The sequence below is a fragment of the Poecilia reticulata genome, linkage group LG5 (assembly GCF_000633615.1).
Source record: "Poecilia reticulata strain Guanapo linkage group LG5, Guppy_female_1.0+MT, whole genome shotgun sequence".
In the NCBI taxonomy this organism is placed as follows: Eukaryota; Metazoa; Chordata; class Actinopteri; order Cyprinodontiformes; family Poeciliidae; genus Poecilia; species Poecilia reticulata.
In genome coordinates this window covers 18,424,582-18,433,681 of record NC_024335.1, presented here as the reverse complement: position 1 = coordinate 18,433,681, position 9,100 = coordinate 18,424,582, and the positions used below count along the sequence as shown (strand labels likewise).

The 9,100-nt window shown below is 36.9% G+C and overlaps 1 long non-coding RNA gene across 1 annotated transcript; it reads left to right on the top strand.

Moving 5' to 3' along the window:
* The first annotated feature begins 4,987 nt into the window (after positions 1-4,987).
* LOC103464987 (uncharacterized) lies at positions 4,988-7,820 on the top strand. Its single transcript, XR_533735.2, has 4 exons — positions 4,988-5,048; positions 5,465-5,618; positions 6,665-6,720; positions 7,561-7,820. It is a non-coding gene; the product is annotated as an uncharacterized LOC103464987 (long non-coding RNA).
* Positions 7,821-9,100: the final 1,280 nt, after the last annotated feature.

Below are 9,100 nucleotides of genomic sequence, written 5' to 3'. Positions count from 1 at the left end.
TGTTAAAGTGTTCCCTTTATTTTTTTTAGCAGTGTATATATACTCATATGTTGTTATCAGTATATAAGGAAACAAATAACTTTTGTTATAAATGGCAAATTATAGACGTGATTCCTGAATACCTTTTCTTAATGAAAACGGCACTGAGCTTGAAGTGGGTTCTATAATGAACATTGTGCCACACGGTACAGTTTTCTTAAACAAAATAAAAATAACTTGCAGGTAATGTATGACGGTAGCTATGACCTTTGGCAATCATTGAAACACCTGATTCATGCAAAATTGCATAGTTATCAAACTACTCAATGCTTTACTGTTGTTAAGAAATGAGAATCAAGCCAAAATTTAAAACCCCCAAAAGTAAAACTACATAAATTTTGTAAAACCCCAGATTTAAAAGCGGTATAAATTCTCTTTAAGACGACTGTATGCACCAATTTACTCATCATCTGTACCTGTTTTGGAAAATTGTGCAAACCACTCTATTTAGATATAATAAAAGGTCCTTCTATACTCTGGCTTTTTCTGTTGAAATAAAACTCAATCCTACAGCAGCGCAGAAAGTCTTGATAGTATGTTTTTATGTTGGCATGTTTTCTCCCCCGACCTAAATCATCATAAGGCTGCTTTAACATCAGATGAAGTGTGCAGTTGCCACAGGGGTACAGAGCGGAGCAGGAGAGATGGGCACACAGGCACGCAAAACATCCAAGTTTGGCACCAGTAGCTTGGGGACCAAAAACACATCAAGGAAATGGCTAGTTCTTCCAGCTGCAGACCCGAATGTGGGATGCATGTAGGAATCTATCTGTCAAGCTGTCAGATGAAAGCCCTGGCATGATTCCTACTGAAGATGATGAGGAGGAAGAGATGAACAGTAGGTTTATGGGTTTACATTAACTGTGGAGTTTTGAGAATTTACACTTGGAGCCTCACGTCCACAACAATCCCTTCCAGGTCTTTTTGCACAAAAGCAGGGCTCTGTTTAGGCGAGTTGTGATAACACTGATTAAGATAAAGGTTCATCTTAAGCAGCAGAAACCTAGTGATGTGCGCGTTCCTGTTTGTTTGACAAAATCTTTGGTGTATCCTTAAAAAGTTTGCAGGATTTTTTTTTTTTTTCTTACTGAGTAGCATAAGCTACAGTCACACCAAAAATCTCCAGGAAAATAAATATTTTATAAAACTTACTTTTGCAGTGAAGAACTTAAATAATGCAAAAGGAAAACTGGGATTTGCTTGTTTAGTGTAGCTAAACAAGGGTTATAGACTGCAAGGTGGGCCAGGGAATGGGATCCATGTTTAAATCATCTCTCGGTATGAGAGACGATGAAGTTTGCATGTTCTCTCCATGCAGGCGTGTGTTCTCTCTGAGTCACTGTGGCTTTCTCACACAGTACAAAATTATGAACGTTGGCTTATGTAGTCTCTGTTCCATTTGGCTTCAGATAAAAAAATTGCCTGTGCGTTGCTGTATATCCTGTTTGTCATTGTGTGCCGCTTATTAATGCTGAAGAAATTGGCTGTGATTTCCGGAACAAATGAGAGTTATGGTACAAGGGCTGATTTGTCATTAAGTTTCAAACTACAAGCCTCTTTTCCTTAATTGTCCATGCATTTGAAATATTCTAAAAACAAACAAACAAACAAAAGAACCAATTGATTATTTTTAGGTAAACGTTGGTGTTTTTCTAAGATTGAATGCCAATAAATGTGGTTCTTTTTCTGTAAAGCAAATACATTTCATGTAATAGATTGAACACATAAAACATGATAAATTGTGTTTGTTTTTCTTGTGTTTTTTGCTTTGGCTGTGTGGCTGTGGTCAGCTTTTGTTCAGCAGGACTTTGACTGTAAATGAAGTCAAGTTTGGTTCTAAGTGAACAAGGACCAGACTTGTAGTTCAACAGGTTCCATCATTTTCAGTGTAATTAAAAGTATATTTAGTAGCGTGTCTTGAAAGATGGATCACGTTTTCGACGCTGCTGTCAGTGGAAACGGGCAATATAGAAAACACAGCTAAGCACAGAAAAACAGACTACAAACTTATTAATTATTTTGAGTTTAGCTGTGTATTAGGCCCAGTGGCGATATCACACTGTGAGCGTATGTGATACACAGCTCCACAGGCATTCTTTTACTATGGCATCAAACTAAACACAGTTACCATTTAAAAAAAATAAAATTAGCCTTTATATCACCTATTAACAATACCAACATCTGTCTCTGTACAGTAAGTACTGCCTAACTTGTGATATTCCCAAAATACTGCCAACTTCTTCTAATTTACCATGTTCAACCACACCCAGAATTGGACTCTATTTGTGATTAATAGATTAAAAAATAAAGGTACTTTTGCAGATATACGCCTAAACTCATCTCTGTGTACCTCTTAAACATAAATCCCAAAAATCACCAAACAATTGCTCTGACCATTTCCAGTGTTGAAGTTGTCCTCCATCCGCTGCAGTTTGTGTTTACTGCTTGTCCCTTATTATTCTTGTCCCTTATTATTATTTCTGATACATTGAATCTTTCTACAATTGGTCATAATGCTTTAATTTAAATATTACTTTGCTTCACTCACTGCCCTGGGTTGGTTTTAGGTAGCATTATGTTGCAGCTTCATCTATGTATATGTTTTAGTTAAAGCTAGACCATTGGAAAAATATGTTTCTTTTGTTACAAGGCAAATTTAAATAAACTGTTTGTTTGTTGTTGTTTTTTTTCCTTCCTTTTTACAAACCACTGTTTGTTCCTTTTATATGCAATGGCCTGAGCTGGGCTGCACAGTGGCACAGTAGGTAGCACTGTTGCCTTGCAGCAACTGTACTGTATTGTTTGTTTTTTCTTTAATGTAACCTTTTGAGTTGCCCTGTACAACATGTTTTATTTTTCTGACCATTTAGTTATATAGATATGTTTGTAAATTGCATTAATAATCTTATTGCTGTTCCTCTGTTCAGATTTTGTTGTTTAGTTTGACCTGTTCTCTTATGGTATGTGCAGGTGTGTTGCCAATTTGCTATAAGACCAGAAAGATTTCAGATGCTCAGGTTGGATGTCAGAGCCTAAAAAAATACTCAACAATAAAATTCATCGGAAGAACCTGGGGCTGGCAGCTGGTACTGGTTTTTGTTCACCTGTTGACCATTTGACTATACTGCTTCTGTGTTAATAGCTTACTAGTTCACCTTTATCTGAAAACAAAATAAGGGATATATCGGGTTTCCAAGGGATACATAAAAATGATTAAAATCCATGTAAACTAGACATAATTTCTGTTGCTGGAAATGTTGCTTTAAGCTGGAATTTAGTTCAGAAAATGTTGCTAGCTAGACCATATCTTCTCTAAAAGAATTTTAATTAAATACATATTATAATATAAACATTTCTATGCATGTATTACTGTTGCAATTTCCAACCAATCTGACATTTCTGTACAAACTTTGTGCTATGGTGACACTATTTCAGAAAGGCCCATTAAAATTTAAGCAAACAACAAGGAAAGATATCAGTCAGTGACCACCCAAACAGGAAAGGAATTCAAAGCACACCTTCTTCTTGCGCACACACAACATCTGGGTCAGGTTTCTAAAAAACTGATTTGATTTGACTGACAATTCTTGTTCTGAAACCATGTTAGTTACACACACACTCCAACTGTTTCTGTATCTCTCTCTCTCTCTTTCTGTCTCTCTCACACACAAACGCACACAAACACACATTCTCTCACACAGGGAGCAATGCATGGTGTGTTTTTGTTGGAATTTTGACAAACAACAACAGTGACCTTTAAGGGAGGCGAGGCAGCATGGCTGTGATCACAGGGAATGGAAACGGAGCCAGAGTGAAATGTCAACCGTCCCTGTGGTCTTAGTACTGACGCAAAACTGCAAGAAGAGGGAGAGAGAGAGTGTGTGTGCAAGGTATTCTGTAGGTCTGTGTGTTGTTAATCTCCCAGGCGTAGTTCTGAGTATCTGTGTGTAGTATTTGGGTCTATCAAGAATGTAAGTTGCATATGAGTATGGAACATTTTATTGTTTTTTATTATTGTTTTATTGGGTGATATTATTACATGAAGTCATTTGACAGAAAATTCATAATTTTCTCTGGATGGCAATAAAGTTGAATAGTGGTCTTTAAAGACTGACTGTTCGAGCCAACATCTGATGGTGGTATGAAAACTTTATTAGTTACAACTGTTTAATTATGTGATGTAGTTGGCCAAATAGCAAATTGCCTAGGTGCATCACTCCAACTCAATGCATTTACACATTCAAACATAGTGAAGATGAATCCATGATCCAATGAGCGTCAGAATCAGGAAGAATGAGGATTTGGGTCACTTATAAAATGGCATGGTTATTAATGTCAGTCCACTATGAAGGACAGAACCTGACAGACTTAAAAAATAACAGCAGACATATATGAGTGGCCCAATAAATACATCAATACACTTAAAATGCACCAATTAATTTAAAAAGGAGAACTTAATGTCATATTTTATAATTTAACATTCGTATTTATTTTTAGTTTTATTTATTTATTTTAGTATTATGGTATATTGAAACATACAAAATGTTTTTCCTTTTACACAAATGTTTCATCTTTAATTTTTATGTAATTTTTCGTTCTGCTTGTTTTTTATTTTTTAATTTTTTAAAATCTTTTTGTATGTCTACAATTTTTTTTTTCACCTTATTTATTTCTGCCTCATTATGTAAACGAGGAGGGGCAAAATCTAAATGCGTCAACTTCTTTTGGTTCACACACTACCACAACAAAAATGGCGACCTACGCTGAGTTTATCAGTGAGCTGAAGCTTAGCAACTTTATTTGAAAACAACGTAGCTCTTGGCTCTATGACTTTTCGCTTGGACACTCTGACAAAACATTTGTTTCAGTCAAAAGCAAACCTGGACAAATGTCGACTATCTATTTTTTATATATAAAATATTTTTAGATATTTTGGAGGAAGCGGCCGTTGAAGTTAGCTTCCGATTGTAGCTTCCAGGGTTCTCCGGAAGTGACCCAGACTAAGCAGGGTAAGTCCAAGCTCATTTATGTATTACAACTATTGGGAAACTTGTAATACATATCAGTAAGCTTGATTACCGATTTTTTTTTTTCCAAGTGCTTTCGCACAATTTTAAAAACAGCGCCCGGTTTTTCATAACATTTCTTACAATTAGCACAGCAGCTAAACACTGGTGTCGTTTGTCGTAAAACACTAGGAGCATTTGCACAGAGGAAGTGTAAAAATAGAATCTCCAACACTACATGACATTGATTGTGCAGACCAATTGAACATTTTACTTGTCTTCATGCCACCGCTTTTTGTAATTGCCTAAATCCAATAAAGTAAAAAAAAAAAAGATCACATTAAACATGATGTGGCTCTCTTTGTCTAGCTGGGTCTGAAATCCATCCTTATGTTGATGTTACACCAATTTGGTCACAGGAATCCTCCATTGGACGAGCCGTCTGGACATTTGGCCGGAGATCATACATCCACCGCCATGCTGAGAAGAACTCCCTTGATGGGATTTTGGATTGGAAGATGGTGGAAGGTGTTGAATTGGAGTTGTTGCTGAAACCAACTTAACACAAAAATGGTACATCCTCCTAGACAACAGTGTTTCTCAACTGGTGCATTTTTGTAGGTGACCTGTTGCATTTATTTAATATAATTTCTTTACCCGATTGGTGTGCTGCTAGTTATTAACTTGTGGACCCGGTGGTCCTTATAATATGAAGGAAAGTATCACACAAAAGGAACGACACAAAGAAAATACGAGACAAAAACCAGCACATGTGAGGATTACAACCATAACGACAGCTTTGTGTCATCAAAATCTCAATGCCATTTAGAAATTGCTTGTTTCCGAATGTGACACAGTGGCTGGTGCAGGGATTAAACCACACAAAGATTGATGTTTATGAGTCCCCAAAGACTCTAGTATTGTTTTTTGTATGTTGTTTTTAGCAGGTTTAAAGAAATGTCTCACTCTGGAGATTTCTGTTTATGTAGAGTCGTGGTTTAATTTATCTTTACGCCACAGTGTGGATGAATACCTAATTTTGTTTGACAACTGAGCATCAATTATTCTTTAAAGACCCACTACACTTTTAGCTTTACACCTTAGATATGGACATGCACATCCATTCTGCATTGGTTGGTTGAAACAAGAATACGCTGTAATTTCCGGACTGAGTGAATAGAAGCCACACCCACTAAATTTGAAAAGAAAGAAAAATTACATGTATTTGCTGCACTTGTCTGTAAGCCGCAGGAGTACACGTTGTGTGTTAAATGAGGTTTTCCTTTGAGTTTTTAAAAAGTGTTTTATCATAGTTATTTGACGTTTTATTTGCCCCTCCTTTATTCTAAACAGACTTGTGGGGTAAAAAACAAGCCCTTTGTGTCAAAATGTGCTGTAGGCACGTCTGTGTGCATATTCATCCTAAATTAATTGTAACTACTTAGTTTACTTTTGTTTATTAACCAGCTGCCGCTTTTTCCATAAGCTACACGAGACTGTGTAATGAATCTTACTAAGAATAAGTAAACAGACTTTAAAACATTTAAATCTTGTCGAAACGTTTTCCAAAAAGAGCAGAAATGAAGCTAATGTTGTCATTTTACCTGCTCCTCCTTTAGATGTCGCAGACATGGGACCTGAGCCTGGGAACCAGCAGTAGGAGAGTTCACTTTAAGTAGGTAGGCTTTGTTTTCCTTTTTTATTATTTAGAGTAATTTGTGACAAAATTATCTATGTAGGCATACACATATACAGTATGTAGCGTGTGGAGCGCATTGTGTATGATGTGTGGGTCAGGTGTGCGTTTTTTTTTGTACACCTTGCGCATCACGCTCGCATGGCATATTTGTGTGGGTCAGGAACTTACCGTGAGGTCTTCAGTGTTGCGTCACTGTTTCTGTGTGCCATGTGCGGTCAGGTGCATTACGCTGTTTTTTTGCGCCGTGATCAAAGATGCTCATTGGGAATGTGTTGATGTTAACCGGTGTTGGACAACTTCCTGAGTGGCATTCCTATGACATCTAAAGCTGGTCTTAAAGGGTCCTTTCATAGACTTATTTTTGGACAATCAATTTTAAGCAAAAGGCTAAAGGTTACAGTTGTTCCATAGGGTTGAAGTCATGTCAACTTTTTGGCCCTTGTAGAACAGCCTTACAAACAAACAGATGCATTTTCAATTCTTCCGTTCAAGTTGCAACACAGCTTAGCACTCACATCCCGAGAGAGATAGAGGTCTTACTTTTTATGCAGGGCTCATTTAACAAACCTGGAATTACATCAGATGAAATTTTACTGCAAGACTCATCATTCTTTTGAAGAGCTTCGGGTGAATGTTATGTTAGAATAACCTTACTATCTTTTAAGAAGAGCATTCTGTTGTTGATATTTGAGTTGTGGTTTTTTTTAAGAGTAGGTATGACATTGCTTGTCCAAAACGCAATCAAGCTCATAGCAGCCTATCCACTTTAAAACACACACCAGCCCATCTGCACAGCAACTCCTCGTTTCTGCATAGGTGCTGTTAGCAAGTTCCACTTCATGCAGTTGTGCCGACCAGGTCACGGAGGGAGGCATGACTTGTGTGTACCTGTCAGAGATCCAACTGAGGGACCCATCTGGCATCGCCGAAGTACAGACACAGCACATAGACACAAACAAGACCTTTCTCAAATGGCGTAAAGGTAATTATTGCCCTTGCTCCTGTTTGCAGGCTCTTCTTACCAGTAATCATACTGTATGTCACATGCTGTACTGCATTACATGGTATAGTTGCCTTTTGTATCAAATCACTGTTATAAATATTTCTCTTTGGTCTAAGTATTCTCCAGTTTTTAATGTTCTTTCTCATCCAATGTATCAGTCAGGGTCCCAGTCAAAGCGTTTTGAAATTTTCAGTGTTGGATTCTTTGTCCAATTTCAGCCACCAATACCTGTTGTTGTTGTTGTTGTTGTTGTTGTTATTGCTGTTGTTTGGTCTTTCATTTTATTTCAGAAAGCTGTGCAGCTCCATTTTGCTTCCATTGTTTTGATGATTTGGCAAGGAGTTTTCATATAAGTTTATTTGCTATTTTTATGGCTGTTTTCCTTCTGGAGGACTTTGATTTACCTGGTCTATGAACATTGCTATACAGGAGGCCTGAAACTTTAACATGTTAATTTTGATGAATTAATTACATAGCTTAATTGCATAATTACATAGACCTTAAGGCACATTTTAACTCATCACGTTTTCCTGTCTTGTAAGTTTGTAAGTCACAAGCGCAACAGTGATGGAGAATCTTCTCCTGACCCTCTGGGCGTTATTTTTGCTCCTGAAAATGATCTGATGGGACCGTGGAAAAGACTGTTGTTGTGCAAAACAAGTTGCAGCATGCACAGACATCCTGAACGATAATGTCAGCAACCACAGTTTACATTTCTAAAGAAATATATTTTTCAAAAAAGTTACATGAATGACCAGGACTTCCTGAAACACTTGAAAGCTGAATAGGGATAATAGCACTTTGCACTAGTCGAATGGTTGAACAACCTAAGTAACAAAATAAAAACAATATATTTCTTGTTGAGGTCATATGTCTATTTATTCAATAATTTAGCAGCGATGAATTATTGTCGCTATATAGTTTTTTATTAAAATATGATTAATTGCAGACTGTGCAGTTAACTCAATTAAACATTTTAATGGAGTTCCACCACTATAACACAGATAAACTTCCCTTTCCAACAAATTGCCAAGATCAATAAAGTTGAGTGAATCTAAATAAATCCGTCATTCGCAGAAACTCTAAAAACCTTAATAAAGAAGAATTTTTAACTTTTGGCCTTGACATATGTAATGCCCCATCTCAACACCATGAAGAGGCGGTATTTTTGCTAACAAGAAAATGTCTTTAATGCTGTGACTTTAATTACTGAATATTTGGACTAAGTGGTTTTGTTGACCTCCTCTGCTGCCAAACTTCCATCCATCCATCCATCCATCCATCCATCCATCCATCCATCCATCCATCCATCCATCCATCCATCCATCCATCCATCCATCCATCCATCCATCC